The sequence below is a fragment of the Bombus vancouverensis genome, chromosome 12 (genome assembly GCF_051014615.1).
Source record: "Bombus vancouverensis nearcticus chromosome 12, iyBomVanc1_principal, whole genome shotgun sequence".
Classification (NCBI taxonomy): Eukaryota; Metazoa; Arthropoda; class Insecta; order Hymenoptera; family Apidae; genus Bombus; species Bombus vancouverensis.
Window position 1 is genome coordinate 5,912,208 of NC_134922.1, and position 24,090 is coordinate 5,936,297.

At 36.4% G+C, this 24,090-nt stretch overlaps 1 protein-coding gene across 3 annotated transcripts in view; it reads right to left on the reverse strand.

The window, feature by feature from the left end:
* The window catches only part of rho-5 (rhomboid-5), a 287,901-nt gene that overhangs the window by 236,126 nt on the left and 27,685 nt on the right, over positions 1 to 24,090 (reverse strand). For all 3 annotated transcript variants that reach the window (XM_076623090.1, XM_076623089.1, XM_033331676.2), the window contains exon 3: positions 22,242 to 22,478. The gene's annotated coding sequence lies outside the window, so the exon portion shown is untranslated. The remainder of the gene's footprint in view (positions 1 to 22,241; positions 22,479 to 24,090) is intronic.

Sequence of the window (24,090 nt, forward strand, 5' to 3'; positions counted from 1 at the left end):
ATGTTTCTGAATGATAATCTCCTAAGTGTCTTATAATACGTGCCTGAACTAATTTGACTAACAACAAGCTCAGAGTTTACGCGTATACAAGTTTGATCACAGCACGAATTCTAAAATACGGTGGATTCGAAAGTCCAGTACAGAGGAACTGATAACCTGCCGAAGTAGCGAGACTTGAAACTTCGATATGAGCTGACCTCAAAACTCGGCAACTTGACGAACTGGAAATAATGGAACGGAAATGATTCGAAACAGGAAGATCTTCTAGTGAGTGAAAGAGAGGGAGAGAGAGAGAGAGAGACAGACAGACAAACAGAGAGACAGAAACAAAAAGGGAAAGAGACCAAAAAGCAATGCAAATAGATAGAATATGAAAATCGCAGGAGAAGAATATGATAAGCATTTATGTTGTTTTTCTTGTTCTGATAAAGCCTTTGAAAAATAACTGATAAATCGACGAAATCTTCTGTGAGAGCCAGAAATATAATTACTGTATTAAGGCAAACAATAGTTTAATATTTTTGATATCGTATAATATTACGACGAGCAATACTTTGAAAATTTTCGAAGGGATGAAAAATCACGGGTTTAGTTTCTGTTACGTCTGGCGACACTCTACCTAGTTAAAAAATTCTACCAAATGTCCAAATTGGACAAATTGTGGATGAAAAGAATTAAATAAAAAAAAAAAAATAAAAAAAAGAAACTCTACCTAGACCAGGCCATACATCGCGGGCAAGATGGCAAGTAGATGTCCGCACATCCTTACTACGTACCCTTAATAGCCTTAAGGACCTACCATAACTCTCAGGAATTTTCTAACTAAGGTCCTTCAGACCGAACAAACATCTCTTTACTAAATCGTTTTCTAAAAGTTTATTGTTTACTACGGGAAAGTTAGTTTTCTCACGTATGATGCTTCCCACTAGCTACTCTCTCTCTCGGGGGCGATTAACACCCTTCCTCACCCACCAACCTAGAAAATTAGCCAATCGACAGCGAAGTCTTTCCCTCACTCTTCCAACGAAAACTTGTCCTTAACAAATCAGCTATCTTCGTGTCATTAGACCCACCCATCGCAAGCTTTCCTCCGCAGCATCATTTTCACTGAAAGTGAGTTTTTATGCAGTTTTTGAACCGTCATCATCTAACGTCGCGTACTACACACTGTAACTTTGGCTATCAATCGAAACTCAATTATACCTTATCAATTTATATCTTCTTTGCAAAGTTGTTGGAATAAACATTAATTTATACCTGTTAATTCAGTGTAAACTCAATTGAACCACCCCCTATTATCCTAACAGAAATAAGGGGATCGATCATTTCGTGGCGTCGATTATCTAATCGTAACGGGAATTTACGACTCCCGTTGACGTGCTTCTCGCGATTGCGTCTCTCCGCGAATGGTCGAATAAACAGTTCCAAACCTAAAAACAATTTTGATAATATAAAACAGATTGACAACGCGCTGACTTTTAAAACTGTTTCCCTGCGAGAGATAGAAGTTGTAACTTATCCTCGTATATTAATGAAAAATTCCAAGGAAGAAGCTCTTCGCGAGATCCAAAATGCCACGCTTTTGTTCTGGCAAATATTAAAACGTTATTTCCAGTAAAATTATTCGTTGATGAAATTTTTAATGAATGAACGACACGTTCGTATAGGAACACGCCCTGTGGGCGAGGATTTCATACGTTGATTAACGTTTGTTGCGATTGTTTGTGTCATCCGATCAAAAATATAGAATCGCCAATGGAATTCGCGAAACAATTTTAAGCATTATTGCAACTTACGGATATATTTTACATCGCTTTTGGCTTGAATTTTGTGCAAGTATACGCGTTCCAATTTCCTGCAACACCGCATTGTTGATAATTGATTTAACGATAATTTAGTGGCTGGTCTGAAAGCTTAACTAAAGTATACGTAGTACTCGATACTCGTATTCGATAAAATAAAAATACCCGTAGTATCGTAAAAGCGTTTTATTATTTATGTTGTTTCAAGAGATTATTATAGAAAGGGGATTATACGAGGACGAGTAAGGGTTGGTAGGGGTGGAAAGCAGGAATCATCGATGTGTTAATTATATTAGGGTCTGAACGATATAGGAAGAAATGTTATTTTAGCATTTTATTAAGATTATCGAAGTTAAAATTGTTTTTATTAAAAGTCAAAAATTTAAATCTTCCTCGTTAAGGATAAAAACGGAATTTTCAACAATCCTGTTTGTCTACGAAGGATTAAACAATTAATCGTTACATGTACTAAATATTAAAACAAATAATTTTCATTCAATGTTAAAGCGACACAATTTCATTTCAAACTACCGACACTTAATTTTGATCTCATTTTAGTCGTTACAGTCTCATAATCGAAGAAATGAAAGTTACGTTCGCCGACTTTTAATGAAAGTAAAAAAGACTGACTTGGAAGTCGAACCTGTATAAACGTACTAAACAATCTGCAGGATCCCCTCATGATCACAGCGAAAAAGAAAATAAAAAGAAGGGGAAAAAGAAAGAAGTAGGCGTTCCGGAATTGCGACCCATAAAAACTTTCTTCGAAACTAATAGAACAACCAGCTTGGAAGAAACTTTGGAAGAAAAAATGGCTGCACGTCAAGGCCTATAATGTATCGAGCCTCTCGATATCTGGATATTCCAACTTTACGACATCCAATTAGTCTCGCTGTAACTTCCGTATCGATCTTCCGGTTTGCACTTCGAAAATGACGCCTCGATTCCTACATGCAAAGAGAGAGTGTAATTCGTAAGCCACGATCATTACCTTTCAAGTTCTATTACATCATTTTATAACTAATATAAGTCCGCTTTTTTCAGAGATTGAAGATAAGAATCTGAACTTTTTATTTACTTTTATAATTTCCACTTTGCGAAATAATTTCCCAAATTATAGTTTTATATTATACGCTTTGATGAATTAAACATTATATGTTTCAATAATTTAGTAATTTTCAAATTTTTGCCTTGAAAGATTACTGAGATTTTGATGCAAGAGGTTCGACTATTTTTAAGACTTTTACCGTGTTAGGTATTCATCTTCCAAGGCATTTTGATAATTGAAGCGAAGAGAAATCCGCTGAAACAATTTCCAGTTACGTATTCATTAGTGTTAATGCCATTTGTAATATTTTTAGTTGCTAGAAATAGAATATTTAATTGCTAGAAAAAATATGAATAAAAGACAATATTCGTCATAAAATAGCCTGTTAAAATCAAAATAGAATATCGGATATTAATTTCGAAAATCAATGGTTCGTATGTTGAACTTCAACTTTTATAACTCTGTGTTTATAATGTACAGTTAGAAGGTCTGCTGTTGGCGACCCGTAAATTATTTTATAGAAATTCAATACACCATGTGTGAGCTGTATCGCGAGATTGAGTCACAAGTGATATCAAATAATTTATAGTGACACTTAATAAATAAACCGAACGAGTGGTTATAAATCTTAATCCTAAGCAAATTAGGACACTAAGCCCCATTTCGTGTTCCGCTAGAATTCGTTACCAAAAGCAAGAAAAGGCACTCTACCTTCTTCATGCGCTTTTTATTACAATTAAAAGCACATTCCCGGTATCAAAAAGCATCGCTTCGCTGAAACCACGCTTCTTCGAACCCACTAATCTACTTTGAAGGTGATTCGATCCTTTTCTTTCTTGGCTGAGTTGAAAGTGTTTGGATCAGGACAATAGACGCGTCAATGAAATATAGTTCGTGTACAAGGTGTCCCATATTTTTAGGATAATTCCCGATGGAAATTTAATTAAATTTTCATAAATGTTGATATATTAATTTAGTATATTATAACTTCCATGTGTTTCTATTTCCATCCGAAAATCTTTATAATTAATATCTTCCTATTTAACATCAGGCATATCAATTCTATCTACGTCTCAAACCTGTCATTTATCTAAATAGGATTTGAAAAAAGTATTCAATATTTCAAGCCACATTCTACGAGTGAAAGCCCTCTGAAACTAATAATTGTAATTTTATATTTTATACATCAACTCTCATATCGAACATCCAGTCAAACAAGGTCTTTATAAGATCTCCAATCTTTCAAACTACATTCCCCGAATAAAAATCCCTCGGCGACTAATGCATCCACGAGAGATCAAAATTAATTCCACCCTCCTTCCCCCTAACCTTCCATCTATCCATCCAGAATATCCCAGTCCGGTCACGTACACTTTCTACCGACTCTCTCGCCCGATTTTTACCTTCACCCCATCGTACAATTACCCTGGCCTACTAATACACTCACCCGCCCTCCTCACATGCCTTCTCCAATCCTCCTACACGTCTATATTCTCATCTACATATATTCATACGTCAAACCCTTCAAATTCACTCGAATAAGGATGGTAAACAATTGAAGAGATTGCAACAATAAGTGGATAGCTCCAATATTTAAATCGCATTTATTGGAAGAGAAAGAAAGGTACAGATTTCACTCTGAAAAATGGAAAAATTTATTGAAGTAATATTGAAATATGAAATTCCACTATTTTTAGTTAACTATTATTATTAGTATTAGTATTGGTAAATTAGTATTAGTATATCGTTATCTATTATTATTATTGGTTAACTATTCATAGCACGCTTGAAAAAAGTACCTGACTGTCAACTAATTTTTCTCGGTTTACTCAAACTACTGAAAGGTAAACAGATGGGCTGGCGGAAACTTATCGATCGGTCCCTCGCATCGAATTCTCAAACACGAGGAAGACAATCTCGATACGATAGCGCTCCGTTTCGCGGAAGCTCGTTAATTACAGAAAATAATTGGCCAACGGACTAAATTAGACGGTAGAGGGTTGTCTGGTAGCAAGATAAGGATTCGAGACAATTGGCAAAGAGGTAGAAGGGAGAAGTTCCATCCGTGGGCGGCTCGAGGGAATGAGAAGCGTCCAGGAAGCGAGTTTTTCTTAAGTCTGTCACGGGGAGATGATCGGATGAGATGGGAGAGAAATTCATTTCCCTAATGGAGGAAGGAATATCGCGTCTAACAACGACGGCGACTAAACAACCCTCGTCCACCCGCCGAAGGGCTCGCCTACCCACGTTTCCTACCCCTCTGCACGGTGGAGATCGACTTTTAGGCAGGCAATTTCCAGCATGCTTGAGAATTTGTTGAAAACCGTCGAGCATAACTGATAACGAGCGAAAAGGTGATTCGAAGGGGTTAACGGTGGAAGTCGCGAATATTCTTGAATCTTAATGAACGTCGTAAATATTCGAAAATGTTTCTGACAAGCTGGTGGAAGGAGTTTCAGAAACGAGGACTTTCAACTCGTCGGGGAAGTAGCGGGAGAAGCGCGTCTGTTTCTTGATAAATTAAAATCACGACTGAAAAGTCAAGATGGTTAACGGGGGTATCTGAGTCGGCTGTTTGTAACGTATTCAACGCGTTCACATTAAGATGTTGAAACTTAATCAAGAGTATATTGACATAAATGTTTTGTAAAATTGGAAAGAGGTAATCGTCGAAATTAGCAAACCTACAAAATTTCTATGAAAAGCTACGGAATAGCAACACGAATGTCGACCATTCTGGTAGCTACAGTGTACGAGTAACGAGTATTTTGTGAATATTTAAAGCAATGTCATTGAATGGTCATTCTGCTTGTATAAACGCGAATGTAAAAGGCATTTTATCTTTCCGTGTTTTAACGAAATATTCGTAAACAAAAGGAGAGAATAATAAAAGGTTGGAAAACGCGATTTAGAACAATGCAGCCAAAGTATTACGTCGGATGTGCGGATGACCACCATTTCCTGGAGAATGAAACTGAACGGCGGAGCCGTATCGTCGTAAGGGTGGAAAATATGAAACGGTGAAAAGCAGTTATCTCTGAAGAAGAAATCGCTCAGGGTTTTATCGTGCGGTTGCTATTGGTATAGATTAGTCATTTCATCTCTTCTAGGCCACATGAATCATTCTTTTCGAGATGGAATCAACGAGGTTAATCAGAGTTAATAAAAGTCAAAATAATTGCTAAATAAGCGCCACTGATCTACCTTTATACGATGAACGTGAGAACGTGGCCCGTGAATTTTGATATAAAAAGCGTTAACATATATCCTTATTTTTCAACGAAGAATTGTTTATCAGATTCCACATATATATTCATTTTCATATTATCAAATTTTTCTTGACATATATATTTTCACTTAATTAATTGGTATCTAATAAATATAGTGATATGCTGATATTTTTCGCAGCCGTACGTTGTGAGTATTAAAATATAAACAAAATAAATTCGTAAAAGAAAAACGAGTGGAAGCTTTAATGTTTTGTCCCCCTTTTTATTTTTCTGATATTCGATCGTTTCGCCAACAAAGAAACAGCTCAAACTTCAATTTTAATAAAACTTTTAGGATCTGCAATATAAATCAACCAAATATAGGCCAAGAGTAAAGCTTTAAATTATTTGTTTTTGAAGTATTTCGCTTTTGAATCTCGGCTTGGATATTAATTTCACTCGGCCATTTCTCAATTTTTTTTTCCTTGCCCTTTTTACTTTCCTGCGTTTATTGCTTATAAGAAATTCTTTCATATTCTGGACACGAGACAATGAAACAAAAATATCGTTGAAAGGGACATATTTGAACTCTGAGTTTCATGGTAGAAACCATGGAAGTTTCTTCGACGCTACAACACGAAAGGCCGCCATATGAAAAGTTTCTAAGTGAAATAACTCAAAAACTTTCGTGTACCTTTTTTTATATGCGAGTGATATGTAAAGACAAAGAAGTTTACTTCATCAGGGTTTGGACATGTTAAAACACCTAGTGAAGATAAACAGAACGATAGAGTGGATTGGTAGTTAAAGAACCAAGGCAGAAGGAAAAGGAAGGAATGTCGAAGAAGGGAATAAAATAAATGATATTAGAATATAAAATCCAGATCCTTATATAATCCCTATTATAAACGTGTCTAGTCCATTTCCAGCTTACTTCTACTTCATAGAAACCGAAGAACCATTAGTCATAAATATTTAAACACCTTGTTTACATTTAACAATATATCGTTCAATCATAAAATTACGAATAAATCGAATTACAATGATTTTCCAAATATTAATCTGTCGTTAATTTATAAAATTTCGTAAGATTCACGCGCTATTATGACAAGTTCAAAATATTTAGATTCTTATGAACAGTAGCGTATAACGTAAAAGTTTCGTTAAAATCGGTTAAGTCCAGGAAATTAAAACTCTGCTTGTACGAACGAAGGACAATTGTTTAAAAAAATTTCCACGAGTATGGATAAGGAGCAGTATGGCCAGTACCGTCAAATTCGATGAAAACAGCCCGTGACCCCGACGAAACGGTCCTCGGGAACGGCGGCTTGCTCGATCTCAACACTTCGACGAGTTTTTCAAGTCGTTGGTGAACAACCAGCTGATCCAATTTCCAGAAACTTTTCGATTCTCGTTCCTAAAGAGGAGAGTAGTTCTTCGAGGAAGAGGAACAAAAATGTTTCTTTGCGTCTAATCGGTTTGAAGCACCGGAAGATGAAAAAGTTTCGCCGGCTGTTGTCTCGACGAGAACCTCGAGCATCGAAATTTTTTAATAAATTCGTTTCTGGTGCCTTTGAAGTGGCGATGCTTCTATTTATCAAGAGCAAGGATATCGTTTTCATCCAGATTCATTTGAGGCGATTATATTATACGTGTTGGTTGATTTATTAAACAGACGAGTGATAAAATTGTAATAGTCCATTATATTAAAATCACTTTACAAGTACAGAGAAAGTATATGCCGGTCGTAATCGTCGCTCGCTCAATGATACCGTTCAACTCTATGCTCGCTGTTCGACTGTATGACTCGCTACAATGACTGTCCTAGAGAGCACGTTCGTCTATTTATATCGACCGATGATATTACAAAAAGTTCAAATGTAACTCTTGTTAACAATTACAAATAACGGCGATAATATTTTGTCTGGAGTTCGTTTACCTTTGAACCTAGCAAACCAAAACAACGTTGGTATTCCAAGGCACAATAATATGAGTCTCTCCCCATTCAAATCTTCCATTGACTCGTGTGCCGCTACACATTTAAGGTTAATTCCTATACAGTGGAACAAACTAACTTCGAACAAATGCCTATGGATGCTTCTCGACAATAAAATGAGAGCGTTATAGAGAAATAAAGCGAACGTAATGTTTAATCGCCACTTATGATTAGACCGCAAATTTTTATGCATTTATGCGAAAATTACAAATACAAAAATGCACAGAATTCGTGCAATATACAAAACTGTATAAAATATGCACAGTAAATTATTCGTTATCATTTTTAATAGGTAAAACGAATCTCTATTTGGAATCTGTTTCTATAATTGTGTTTAAAATATAAAAGATATAAATTTGTATAAAAATCCGCTATCTACTTATGGTCTGAGAAGACACAAAAGTGAGAAAGAAACGAGAACAGCGGAGATAAAAATACTTCGAACCACGTTCGCAATATAAAACTTTCTATTCCTATCCTTGGTTTATATCATTTGCGACAGATGTTATTTAAGAAATTACTGGTTAAATATGGCAATGGGATCGTGAATACGGTCGAACGAAAGAATCGCATACTTTCTCGATCGATATCCGATACGAAACTTCAATAGCAATTAAGGGTTGGAAAGATAAGTGAACTGGGTATCGGATCGCGAAAAATTCCTCGTACCTCGCAACGGGGAAACGAAGACGACGAAAGAGTAAAGAAAAAGGAGAAACAAGAAAAGTTTCGTTTTGTTCATTTGAAAGAGCGAACTGAATCGATAAGAATCGCTGTTAAATCGACTGGCTCCAGATAACAGGAAGCTTAGCACCGACAATTCGCATTCACTTGATCTGTATTGTAGGAGGGCAAGATGGAGGATAATAAATAAGAACGAAGGTAAAATTTGGAGGCACTCTTCCGCGAAATAGCTTGTATCCCAGATACTCTAACGGCGAAAACTTTTCAAGAGAATCTTAAACGGTTATATATTTCGCTCATACGTAGAAATCTGTGTATGATTCATAATATCAGTGGTTTTATTTTGATAATATTATTTAATGATATTTATAATATTTGAGTCACACAGAAATCAAAAAACTACATTTTACAAATTTCTAAATTTTTATTTCAAAGCACATGATTATTATTTGATTAATATTACATGATTTACATTATAATTTACATGACTACTATTTAGACAATTTCTCGGAAATTATACGATTGAAACTATCTTGATTCTTGATGAGGTTGATCACTGGCTTCTGAGTGGATCATTTTACAATCAATATTCTTGATATACAATAAATTAAGTTAGAATTCCTTTATATGGTAAAAGAGAAGGTTCAGAGTTTTAAAAGCAGATAGAACTTAGTAAATGGAGGAAAGAGATAAACACAGCTCAAAAGATGAACATTTTATGAGAAAGATCGTTTACTCCTCAAAATATTCGTAAATCTTTCGTCTAAATAGAAATTTTTCGTAGAATATCGAAAAATATTGGCAACACTATTGATCGTGTCCTAATCTCACCGATTGAGAAGAAACGGTATCGAGCATAAAATAAACGATTCGGTAAAAGCATCTACTGCTGTTGATAATGGTCCAAAAAACGACGAGTGCTAGCATTCTACGCTTCTCATCGCAAATGCATTATATTTTTCATTAATGACGCTGTGATTTTGGGTTTTAGAGGACGTGCAGAAATATTCGTCCTTCGTGAAGAATATCGTTATGTTTGATAATCACGAGGCGATGCATATCATGAATTTTAATCGACGTACGTCAGTGAAAAGCTAGAAAAATCCTTGCATTTTGTACGTGTACTTACAACGTATGTATACTCGATGAAAGTATTGAGGCTATAAAATCGGTCAGACGTTAAGAATTTACGAGCTCACAGGCCAGAAACTGCAATTGTGAACTGAAAAAGCTTTATCTATGGTTTATGTGTTGAAATTATCCCACAGATTTTACTCTCCTTGCCTTTTGTTCTAGCAAAGTCCCTCAACATCCTATCCGTATCTTTCATGAGTCATATTGGCCAATCGATTACATTGTATTATTAATCAATTATCAGATAGCAATTAGCAGAAATCATACTACGAGAACCAATTATAAAATAAGATACGTAAAAACATAATATATGTCGCACAATATTATCATCGGTTTTCGTCAGAAAAAAAAACCTTCTGATTCTCGTAATTTTTATTACAGCCACAAGAACATAGCCATATTTTAATAACCATCTCGTAACAATATGTCAAATCACGAACGACGCAATACACCTCCTTATTTCAGTCCTACTAACCATAATCATGCAGCTCCCTCCTCCTCCTAAAAACGCCCTAAATAACAGCTCCTACGATAAATTATAACTCGATCAGAATTTTTCTCGTAGCCGAAATAATTCACTAAATAATCACCCTCTGCCGTCCTATTCTCCGGAAGTTTTCCGAGAAGCTTACACCTATAGGTCGGCAAGAACCTCCTTTCCTTCGCGTGTCGCAGCAATCGATCCCTTCTCGCAATATTTCTAGGCGTAAAAAGGGCAGAGGCATCGACGACGTGGAAATTTATTAAGACGGCCGGCACAAAGCAGCGACAATAGGCTGCTCGTTAAGCCAAGGCTCACACGTGGCGTCTCGACAATAGACACATTCTATCCAGAGTATTGTTCGAGAGATTCGTCCCAACTCCTGCCCGATAAGCGGAACTTCGTTGGTCCGAAAAGGGTGAGATCAGGCAAGGGTTGATCGTGTAGCACGTGCGGCTAGCCACCGGCTGACAAATGGCTCTGTTTACAATGGGTCTAACCGAGCTGCGAGCATCAGCGATTGTGCAGCCACGGTTAGAAACGTACATAATGGAAGAAAATCCCCTTCGACCGGAGATAAGGCTCAGTGGCCTTCGGTACCGACGTCTTCGATACTCGAAAACGACATCCCGTTTCCGCCCTATGCCAGGCGCAAACATCCGGCAGCCCTCCACGAGAAAATCTCGAGAGGCTATCCACACGCCACGGGAAAAACTTTTCCTCTCTTCGCGTATCTACCCGGTCATAAGCATACTCGTGTATGCGCATATCTACATCGAGGGCCAATGTTTGTCCGGTTATAACCGTCGACATACACGTTTCGCGATTGTAAAGGCTGAGATGCCAGTGCTTTTTCCATTTAACACGATGGGTACTGGGAAAACAGTCGTTTCGTTGCTAGCTTGCTGCTGTCAAGCTTGCTGATGTAACATTATGCGGTTGGCTAATGGTGAAAGTGAGTAGTAGGTGAGAGTGTGATGGGAGGTTGGAATTCTTGAGCCACTGGTGTTTTATAGGTAATTAACTCTGTGTCTTGAGATTTCATCTTGTGGCCATGTAATGTGGTTAGACTATTAGTTCTCAGCGTGTTTCTTGTGAATGCGAGGCTTATGAGATGAGATAGAAGAGTAAAGTATTTTTTATATTCGTTACAGTGGACTGAAAAAATCCTGTTAATTTGTTATGGTCATTATTATGCTTTTTATTATGGTTGTTATGCAGTAATGAAACTATGAATATTTTTAAATCGATAGCTATAATTTTTATTTGCTATATGGAACGCTGGTTCTTATTAAAATTGATTGCAGTGAAAATTATTTTAGTAATTTAGTATAATTTAATATAAATTCCTAGGAAATTATTATTTGATATCTGAAAACATAGGTATATACCTTCCCACCTAGTATGTACTGTATCTTCTTTGTAGATAGATCAAAAGATTAAAATGCGCGAAGAAGACTTTTAAATCACTGAAATACCAATGCAGATTCTTGCTTCCAAAAGCTAACGAAGCTAAAGCTAAACGAACACGCGTAGTTCAAGTTAGCTATTCAAAACGCGTGTGACGAGTTCGTTGCTCGAAACCCAGCCAGGATCTGCTGAAACATGAAAATGTCACGAATTGTAGGTTCGAGGAAGATCGAATGGCCCATGCAGAATGTTCGTGCAATTTACCACCGGCGTTGTAATTCCACCACGGATTTCAGACAATTTAAATTGTCTTCTGCGAATGAAAGAACATTATGGCCAAGTCGGGACGCAGAGACCTACTTTCTCAGTAAATTACTATCGTGAATCGCGGACTCCACCTTTAGGATGCAATTTAACAGGAATATAAGTCTTCGTGGGTATCGACGTGTAACGCTCCACCATCCTGAAGGAATACCATTCGATCCATCTCGAATCTCGAACTGTACGGACCGCTTTAACACCCTTTCTGTGCACTCGTTCGATCAACAGTTCGATTTACTTTTAGATATTTAGCTAAAGTATGAGAGCCTGATGGCGAAACGATTGTCCTCGCTCGGTTTAAAAGTTCTCAATGATGATTCGATAACGTTCTATCTTACTTATCTCAAGCTGCGACAACGATGTTGCTTTGTACGATTGTTCTATCTCGGTGATTGTTCCTTTTTCGCAATAAAAATTACTTTAACGGGCTAGCAATTCATAACAAGAGACAAATTTTAATCGGTTACAATTATATTAGTTATTGTGAAGATTTTTTTGCAGAACTTCGTGAGTTTTAATTCATCATTTACACATGTGTTAAACGTGTCGATAAATTAGACATTAACGAGCGACCTCCATAAAGATTATTTGCTTTTCATGCGTATGCTTTTCGTAACGATAATAAGTTCTATCGTGTGAAACATATAATATAGAATATGAATTATTAAATTACAAAATAAAATTACAAATAACTCAACCTAAACTGTCGTGCTCACCAATGATTCAACGAAACCAGTGGACGACTAATTCGATTGATTAATTCGCTTTACATTTCGTAATTTCTGTTCTCTTCTCGATAAAGAAAATTATATACCGTTTATCTGGAAGGAAATTCACAGAAATAAATTCTATGTCACGAAGGATATCCCACTTAAGACCGTGAAATCCCAGCTAACGTGAAATAAAAATGTAAATTCTCGTATCAACGGCGATAAACGGTGCCGCGACGAATAAGTCGGTCGAAGTTGAGAAACGGAATCGTACAACTCCCCTTTCTTCAGCGACGTAATGTAATTTCTAACGTAGGATCGGGCCGCTTCACTCACGGGGCTTTCACTATGCAATTTACCAGAGTTATAAGGCGACTCCGTATCGAGTATCGACGTATCTATAATGCGCTTTGACCCGAAAAATACGATTCAATCGAACCGATTCCGACAACACGAGTTGCTATTAAATTTCTCTGATCGATCATTTCATCTACACAAGACCGATCGCATTTAATCAATGAACTTGGCCCTTATAAAATGTAGTTTAGGATATAGCTCTCGATATTCAGTCATTCTGATTCTTTCTGCGGTTTATATATCTCTCTTTAATCCTAATAAATTATTTGAAATATTATGCAAATATCGTTTAACACATCGCGTTCGTTATAATCTGTATTATAAAAACAAGTCTTTTTATGTAAAAAAAAGTCCCTTTAATTTAAAATCCTTCTAAACGAGAATTTAAAAAATTTAAAATTATACATTTTTTAAAACGTTAACATTTAATTTGTCGTTTTTTTCTACATTTAAGATTAAAACGCTTCGATCTAACAAATATTGTTAATTATTATTTAGCACTTTTCAAGGTTCGATCGTAAAAGAATGAAAAAGGAATAGGAAACAAAAGCGCAAATATTGTACAAACAAAAGCAGAAATTCGACAACTGCGTGAAACTAGAACTGGAAACGAATCACGATTTGTGCGAATCACGAATGAGAAAACTTCGAAAACAAATCAATCATATGAGATCTAACGTGTACAGTTATTTAACTATCACTTCTCATTTGTTTATTCGTAACAAAGTAATCTCTTGTGCTACGCGTTGGCAGAATGAAATAAAGGTTTTCTTGCAATTTATCGAGATTGCATCTATCGAAGCTCTACCGTAGATATTGAAGTTCCACCTCATCCCCCCCCCCCTATCTTCCTGATTTATATCCATCCATTTTTCACTGTATCTGCTCACTTGACAATTTCTTTACGCAAAAAGGATTTAGGAAACGAGAGAATATCGAAAAACTTTTCAGCAGTTTCTTTCCATTAGATGGTTGGATTAATCCTCTTATAGAATATTGTGAACATTATTTTAAATATTTCAATGAAACTGTATTGTTTTAGAATGTATGGCTTAAAACTGTGCAAACTTTCATAATGATTTAATATCTCGTCAGTTTTTATTAGTTATTAAATTATCCTGAACAAATTTACGGGAACATCGCTGCCAGTTCCAATTACTGGAAGAGCTAATTTAAATATTTTAGTAATCATATCGAGACACGTACAAGTTGATAAATGTTCGAAGAAGACTGCATAATTGACCAGAAATTCCGACAATTAAAATGAACTTCCCCGTTGCTGAAGCAACCCCTTTTATCCATCGACAGAAGCTAACCATCGAAACTTTGCCTCTAGAAAGTATTCCAACTTTCTCGGGCATTCATTCTGCCTGAAACCTTCCATCCGAGCCCTCTTTTTCACCGAGGGTTAAACATTCACGCATCGGCTAAAAGAATTTCAAGGCTAACATTTCGAATACTTCCCATTCCCACATTGAATTGTTTCGACTCGTACTCGTATCCATCAAAAAATTATATTCCTTTTCCCTTTCGTAATATATACAAACTTTCTCTACGATTCCGTGATAATTATTTCATTTCCATGGCTTGCATTAAAATGAAAAATTCTAATATTTTAAGATCCACTAAGGAACGTGTGTTTTTCGTTTGAATTTATTCTACAAAACAGAAATATCCTTGCCGTAATAAAATGGAGTATTTTATTTTTACATCGAATGCGCAATATTGAAAGGAGCTGATGTTCGATTAAAATTATATCGGCGTCCTGCTCACTCGGTATATTTATAGGCGTGTAAACTAAAAACGAGAGCCGAAGCGTAAGCACGCATTTTAACAGATAATAAAATCCTCCTTCGTATCAGCTCCCCGTGTTCTTTATCCTCTTTCAAGCCTCTCCTTTCATACTTTCCGGCGAGGGTTGATCCCTTTACAAATTATGTAAAATCTCCTGCCTGCGAGGGAGTTTAAATGCACACGATAGTCGACGTTTAACCTCGTTTTAGCTTTCAACGAATTAAGTCTCCCTACTTGTTATCTATTAATCGCGGACGATATCAAGCGCTTTCTTCAAACATTCGTGTATACTACTTCGAATTTAAAAAAGCGGAAGGTTTAAATCCACCATTTATAACTCGTAAATACCTAATATCTCATTCTCATTGCCTAAAGCGCTATTATATGGTAATTAGAACTTTTATGATGTGCTTTTATAGAAAATTCAAATGTGCAAAAATATTCAAAATACGTTAAAATACGCTAAAATATCATATATAATATCTAGAGGATTGTGCTGAATACAATGTTTGTTGTGTAAAATAAATTTTTCTCTACGTTCTATTTTTCTTTTTTTCCTTTTTTTTTTTTTTTAGTTCAAAAATATAAATTTGCATTAAAAAGCTGCTGTCTAGTGATAGCAAATAATATTGATACGAAGTCCAGCACGGAATGTGTACCATTCTAATTTTGCTTGACATTTTCGGTGCTACCGATGCATACGTTGCGTCCCATTAATTGTAATGTGATTGTGATGCAATTCGATAATATCACGTTTTTGTTTTCGTCGAGTGTTCATCGCTGTCGTCATCAGGTTTAAAAGTAGAATATTGTGTAGCCGTGATAATTATTTGGTATTGTTACTCGTTGTTTTTTGACAATTGATGAACGCAAACGGAGATAGCGCGAGTGGAAATAACGAAGCTTCAAAACTTTAATTGTGGATCCGAACAGTAATTGTTTTGAAAATATTCCTCTATTTTTTTTTTTTTTTTTTCTGATTTTCACTGGCCCGGCTTTCTCTTTATTTTGTATGAAACACTCTAGAAACTAATCTCAGAGGAAAAAGGAAAACCCTTTGTCTTTCCCTTTCTTTGACCCCAGGCATGGTTTCCTCAGAGAAAAGGAAATAGGAATATTTTATCCTTTAAAATGCAATTGACGCCACGGTGAAATTCTATAAGAGCTCATTTCTGAAAAATAATATTTACGACATTTTGAAAGGCTCCGATCTATACTCTGTTATTCTATCCACGGCGAGTGTCCCTAATCGTGTTTAGACACTCCACCCTCTGAACCCGTACATATAATTTCTCACTTCATCTCGCAAGATTTCGGAACTGAACATTTATTCAGGATTTCGAATTACGATAAAAAATGATCTCGATTAGAATGACAAAATTTTCACTACGAAAACAAACAACATTATCGACAACGTATTATAATTTATTACAAACACAGGAACGTTATTTCTCGTTTCACCGAACAGAAATTGGAAACTGACGCTTAATTGTGAAATTTGAACTAAAATGAAAAATATCTCGATTCGAATAACTAAAATCTCATCCTGAAAACAAACAACATTACCATCTGTATATTGTAATTTATTATACCAGTGTTCGTTATCAAACCACTTGAAACCCAGCGATGTAAACCGACTAACAGGAACAAAACTCCCTATTTACACGCGAAACCCTCTAATTACAATGAGGAAGTAGAAAACTCGTGTACGAACGAAACTCATTTAGCCAGCAGTATTATACCGGTGCTCAATAGCGAGGTAGCGTTACCATCTCGCCTAATGTGCAAAAATTCACCGTGAATCCTGACGAGGGGATCTCTAAAGAGAAAAACAGGAAGAAATAAATGTCCTCGAAAACTGGCGCGGTTCGTTTTTCCAAAGATCTTTAACAACGAGACGGGAGGATAAAAGAGAGAGAGAGGAGCTGAAGGAATCAATTTCCACGAGAGCTGCAAGTCTGCGCAATTAACCATCGAATGCGAATTTTACGGCTCGTTCGTGGACTAGCAACTAGCAGAAATCGAGATTTTTTTTCCATTGCTGGTATTCCAACCGAGCTACAATATCGAACGACGATAGAAAAGCGCGGAGAGAGAGAGAGAGAGAGAGAGAGAGAGAGGTGGAGGAGGAAGAAGAAAGCATAAAAAGAGAAAAAAAGAGGGTGAGAGAGAGGGTGAAATGCGCTTGCCGAAGCGCAGTTCATTTTAAGCGCACTGATTGATGAGCGAACCTGCAACCAATGGCTTCCAACCCCTGGACACGTCTGTCTGACAAAGCTCGCTTCTCTAAATTACTCGGCTACCGAACCTCTTTGAAACCTCCATCCCTCGAGATTTGTGTTCTTTCGACGATAGAGTTGCTGTAAAACCCGGCTGTAAGATTATTTTATTCCTTGCGAATCGTTCGTAAAACACGGTACTTCACGAAAAGTTTTCGTATAAGAGTAGTTTTATTATGTTTTTGAGAAAAAGAACTTTGGCAACGGAAGTTTACTGCATGAGAGTTACAAGTATATTTCAGAATCTGTGTCTTATGATACCCTCTACTCTCTCATAGAAGAATTTTAGTAGCGTGTAAGCGAAGTTGGGAATTGTTTTCAACGCCAGAACTATAAATAGTTAATATATGTAGATGTAAATATGTTTAAAGTTAATGCAGTGATACGATCGTAATAAAAGTCAACATGAATATTAAGAAAAAGGTTGCTCGCTTTTAGTAGCAACAGAAATAAAAAGACCTGACACTGGGCAATTTGAGAAACTCGGTAGTTCCAGTTTTAAAAAGATACATTCTCGTTTCTCATCTTATCTAGTAAAATTTCACGAAAGCCTAAAGAAATGATTCCGATACTTCTCAAATGATCCCATCGTTCCTGCAGATATTTCTATGGTGTTCAACTTCGATTTTAAATATTCAAATAACTGTAGCATGAGATGTAAGAAACATTTTCTAAGTCTAGATAAATTCTTCTACGAATTACTGTTTCAGAGTTGAGAACATCAAGCTTCAAACTAATTTCGTTGGAATGTTGAGAAAACATCAGAAGAACAGAGTGAAAGGATGAATCCGTTCTGACTTTGAATTCGAATCATTTTGGCTCACTGGGCGCGGTTCATTTTCCGTATTGATTAATGGAACGACTTGCAACTCACAAGAACCCCAGCAAATTTTCTTCTCCTGGCTGACATGCCACGTAGTTTCGACCCTTCGATCGAAGAAACGACTAAACCGGAAGTACTTTCATTTTCACTGTTATTCGAAGCGGAAATGAAACAAACGCCTCTTCGTTTATTTTTTCCTTCCACTCGATCTACGAACTTTTCGATTCTCGCGAAGTTCTCGAGTCAATTATTACGACAAATGAGAAACTTCTCTTCACAGAGACTTTTACTTAAGGGATAATCCGATTGACAGATTACGAAATTGGAAATAAACTTCTCGAAGCAAGTTACACGATTCATCATTGTCCCTGACACACCCGTTTTTCAAAAAGCCCCTAAATTATTCCCCAAAAATTACTTCAAAAAATTTCCAATTAAAAACACGGAACCTCGATGAAACGTGAAAGAATTGCAACGCGCGATCTCAAATTTTAAATTGTATATAATCGCGGTTTTAGATGAAACCACACGCACGTTGAGAGCACTAATTTCATTTAAGGGAAATTATAAGAACCGACGCATTTTCCAGCAACAAAAACTCGGCGATGTAATTTGAATGGGTGTGCTTATTGTCACCCATTCGCCTAACACCCTCACCAGCCCCTCGTATTCTTCGAGTGGCTGCAGGAAGCCGGCGGACATTAATGCGACGACCATGCAATCAAAAGAGATTTATTTCTCCATCCCCCTCCTATTCGTTGTCGGGCAACAAAGGATCATGGGTAGATGGTTTTAATAAAATCCTAGCTTAAACCAGACCTGTGGGACCTATTGTCGGCTCGAACGAAAGAAAACTGGGGTTGAGAACAGGGGCGAACCTAAATACATACTTCTCTTCTGTCGAACCTTTTAATTCAGCTTAAAAGTTTCCAGGTAATCGACGACGATAATCCAAGAAGCGTGTATTAAATACCACGGTTGAATAAATTATCGATGGAATTTTACTAAGGCCGAAGGTTGCCAGTTCGTTTATTTTCGTACTATATTAAAGAATCGATTACGTTACCTGATTGGCATTTCGTTGTTATCAACCTGTTCCTACGACCAATTTTTATGTAAGTAAAACTCGTCGTAAAAATTGATAAGTAATATTCTCGTTGCCATAAAATTCTTCGATTAATTCTTTAGGAAAAAGGAAACAACGTGCGTAATATTTGAAAATAAATAATGAAGCCTTCGTAATAGATTCCGGCAGTTAATTTTCTATTACGTTCTCTCATAAACCGTGAGAGAAAGATGCTACGACATTCGTGAGCAAATTACGCTAATTATGAATGACATTATTCGTAAGCTCTTTTATTCATTAGCTCAATTCAAAAAGTTGACGAACCTTAATATGATGAATATTTAATCCTCCGAGATTAATCCTATGTCACGTGAAAAGAAAAAGCCTCAGCTCTGAAGCAACAAACTCGACCCTCTCTTTCATCTTCAGGTTACTGTTCATCTATCATATTTTAACTTCCTTAGGCGATAAACTCGAGTGCTAACTCATTTGAAACGTAAACCGCGATGTGAAGGGTTTCCAGTTGCATAAAAAAGCATCTGCTGAGAAGTTTCAGATATTAAGTATAATATACTGAATATTTCTCAAAGGGTATTTTCGCTTGCATCGCAGTGAGATAAGAAACGCTGCGGTGTTGCAACTTTACTTTTAACGCCTTTATCTACAGAGCTACGATATAAGAAAAAATTTATTTCGATGAAATAGATTTATGACAATTTCACGTGACTTTTCGAAAATTTACGAGACACACCCCTAAATCGATGGTTTGAAATTATTTGAAGATTATTTTTAACAAAAGCTGCAAAATTGTATCAAAAGAGATTTGCCTTTCAGATGCCTAATGTTCTTTCCCGAATTTTAATAAGATATCAAATTTAATGCAAAGAGGTATATAAATACGTGAATTATGTTATGTAAGGAAAATTCCAAATCTAATCGTTGAATATTGTAGAATTATAGAAAATTATAGGTTTCTCAAATAGTTCCGTTTCGTTGCAAATTAGAAAAAAATTGTATATTCATATAAGGGCTGATCTTATAGCTATGGAGCAAATTACTCATATGTAACGACCAATTACGACTACCCATTATGTTGTTCTATTTATTATGTAATGTTTATCGCTCTCCAGAGCACAATCCGTACCGTGCACATTATAAATGTAAATGAATCGCCTACATTGTTCCCCGAATATACGTATAATATCGTACACATACAACGAGATCGAATTTTGTTATAATAGCATATTACAACTCTAAAAAAATTTCAGATTCATGTTTTATCTATATTCATAAAACACAGCTTTTTAAAATAATCTGCTTCGAGACCTACGCTATTAATGAAAAATTATCATTAAAATACAAAAACTAATACGGAATAATATTATTCTACATATAATAAAAATTATATCATTAGATTTTTACTACTATCGCAAAGTTTTCGTTATTGAATAAATGTTTCAGAATAAGCAGAGAATAATATCTTTAGAGCTTTTTGAAGACCATAAAATCATCGTAAAATTGTTCAATTAATTCCTCGTGCTTATATCCAATCTCTATCCACTAAAAATTCTTAAAAAGGAGAAGTTTTCCTGTTTCAAATAACCACTCATTTTTAGTTGTCCTACACAGCTGCATCGATAGTTTGGCAAGAAAGAAAATTTAATTTGCTTTCATTCACATTCTCTGGCTCCACTACTACGTTACAAATGGAACTCCATCATGGTCGCGTTATCGATCGATATACACTACTGAGACACACTCGCGTGTTCGCTAATAATTTAGCATTCTTTAAATACAAAACTTTGCCAAAGTATTTCGCAATCGTGATTTAACGAGGAATCAAAACAACATGAGAACGCGCCCTGGCAAACGAACGAACTTTAGATTAGCCTTGAACCGCGATTACCCTTGTATGGACAGCCCCAGTTCGGTCGCACTTTCCACGAAAACTTCTGTTTTTGCTGCACGTGGCCGTGACGAACACGTAAATCTTTTCAGTCACTTCGAAGTTGTTCGTTATATAATAAATTTTTTGCATTATTTATCGTTACACATATTATTTACTATATCATCTACGGAACTTGCCAAACTACAATGTTGCAACATACAGGATGAAAGATGCCTACGAGATATTTTCTAATTTGGGAGAAAGGATGAATGGAAAAACCCTATAATATGTGAAAAAGAATTTGTTATGCATATCATTGCAAATTCGTGCGATTTCTGAAAAAGATTCTCTGCTCACTATAGCCTAATCTTGGCTATAAAAAGAAAACGTAACAAAGAAATCGAGAGAGACGTCTATTCTCTGAAATTTCATTTTACATTATCCCCATTCGCGGACTTTAACCAAAGCATTCGTTCTCTTGTGCTTTCCCTCGGTATTATCCTTCGATTTGCGAAAACTCGTTAAGCAGCCGCGTGTTTTTCCTTCCCTCGACTCCGGGATTCCTTATTACCGCGTAGATAACGTGGCTTTTACCAAAGGTGTTAGGGCGACAGAGCCGCAATTGCGGTTACCACGTCACCAAACGTTCCATGGCGGTATGTCAGGTCGACATACTAAACCACGAAGTTCACTCTCTAAACCGCGATCCCCGTACTTGACGATTTACCATCGCCATGGTGTTCTCGATTCGCCATCATTTTTTAACCCTAACAAATGTTTAATTACACGTCTCATATTGCGCAAAAGAAGCAACACAAAAAGTTTAATATTCTTAAAACTTGCAGGTGAAATGATACAAATGGTAAAAATTAGCAGTGCCAGATTTAGTATTGAATTATGTAAGAAACGTAAATCACTAAGAAGTTATAGAAATCTATAAGAATTATTGTTTCGTTTGCAACTTTATCAAATTATATCAAAGAATTATTCAAACACAACACAAGCTACTATTTAATTCATCACTCTTAAAAAATAGTACGATTTAATTTCGTACTATGTGGTAACTCGTCAAATGAACAACGTAAAAAAAAGGGTAGACAAAACTGAACTAAAAGTTTAAAAGCTCATCGTCCAGACACGCGGATCGGGCGTTTCATCGGATTTCGTTTGTCTACGAAAGACCGATACAACGGTCGAGGGAGGAAATTCTTTTGAGCGAATAGGAAACTACATCCCTACCTGTTCTGTTGTTCGTCGACAGTGACAGACGGGAGGGTTGTTAGACGTTGGCCGAGGCAACGGGGTTGCTCGCCCCGTCGCGATGCTCACCGGCTCTCGAACCGCTCGAGAGCGGCCAGACCCTCTTTCGCGTCCTTTGATCTCCCAGCAACCCCCAAAACGAGCACTACGCCATGCTCCTCGGTCCTGTTCAATTCTCCCCCTGCTTCCTCCTTCGGCCTACGCATGCCAAGAATTCTGAAACCAACACAGACATACCTAAATACCTGAAACCAATGAATTTCTCCGAAAATGCGACAAATTTGTTACAGGCGAATCGTAGATAACATGAATAGCGTTCTTTTAAGTGAAAATGAATTCTTTGGACTAGGATTCTGTTTTTCTCAGATTATTTGACCTTCTGTCTCTATAGACGTTACATTGTCAATTAATCCCTTAAGAGCTGGCTACATTTTACGAAAATATATCAAAACGAAGCTCTAAATTCCATTTTTTTTCTTGAACTAAGGTATGAGGAATTATTAATTATTAATTAATATTTCCTGTTAAAATTTTGTTTCCGATTTTGTTCACTTATCTTTTTATCCAGTTATCATTTCCTTCAGTACTCGTAATACGTAAGTGTTTGTTTAATTGTATTAAGTTTGAAGGGCGTGGAAAATTTCTGCCTTTCTATTTATGATAAAAGAATAAACGTATAAAAACCAGCTTCGCAATATTGCAGTGGTGTAATCTCAAATTAATACGTGATACATGCGATAATATAAAAGTAGATTTTATAGTATCAATAATAATTCGAAACTTAGATGGAATAATGATTTTAACATGGAATTGTATAATGATATATAGAATTTAAAAATCGCTCTTCTATAAAAAGGGAGGAGACGTGACTTATTGTCACCTGTGATCCTCGTATTAAAATTCAATTTCCTCGATTCTCATTTTCTTGATATATCAAAGGAGCTTAATATTGCACGAGACGATTGAACAGTCGACGTTCGATGAATTAATCGTATCAAAAGTATCAACGTATTTGTAAGACCGCCATCGTTATTGCTCTTATCTATGATACGTCCACAAGAAACTTGTCACATAATAACAATTATTAACCCCTCCTTTGTGGCCCATTTCATCATCCCGTTAATGTCCTTCTCGTTAATATCCACAAATTCCACGTGGCTCTACCATACGAAGCATCGGCACAGGGCCGTAATAACTGTCAGGTGCGGGAACGTAATTACCAGCAGCCTGTGAAAGCAACACCGGTCGCCAGTTTCGAGAGGAAGATTTGTTTTGTCACCGCGTCGGGAATCGTGACGCCTGAAACGGCGAGGATTCCGTGTGCTGGAACACCATACGGAATCTTGAAACGCCAGGAAACGGCCGCAGAATTTCAAATATAGTAACGTGAAACTATACTTCCATCGTAACAAAACAAATAAACGAAAGTTATTTGGCGATTGCAATGGAAGCTGAAGATTTAAATTATTTCTCCAATACTTTCTTGTTTAGAGAGTGGAAACTGTTGGATACCGACGCCCATAGCGTTTCAAATGTCAAAGCACAAGAATGACTAACTTATTATTCTACTTTTATTCGGACGAGAGGAGTGAACAGGAAGGATTTATTTGATGATTGCAATGAAAGTTAAAGCGTTGAATTATTTTCTAATTTGTTTGCATGGGGGTGGAAGCTTCTTTGTACCGACGCTCACAGATCTTTAAATGTCAAAGCGTAGGAAGTCTCCTTAGTTATTCTGCCTTTATTGAGACGAACGAAGCAGTTATTCGATGACCGTAACGGAAGCTGAAGGCGTAGATCACTTTTCTAATTTATTTGTCTAAGAGGC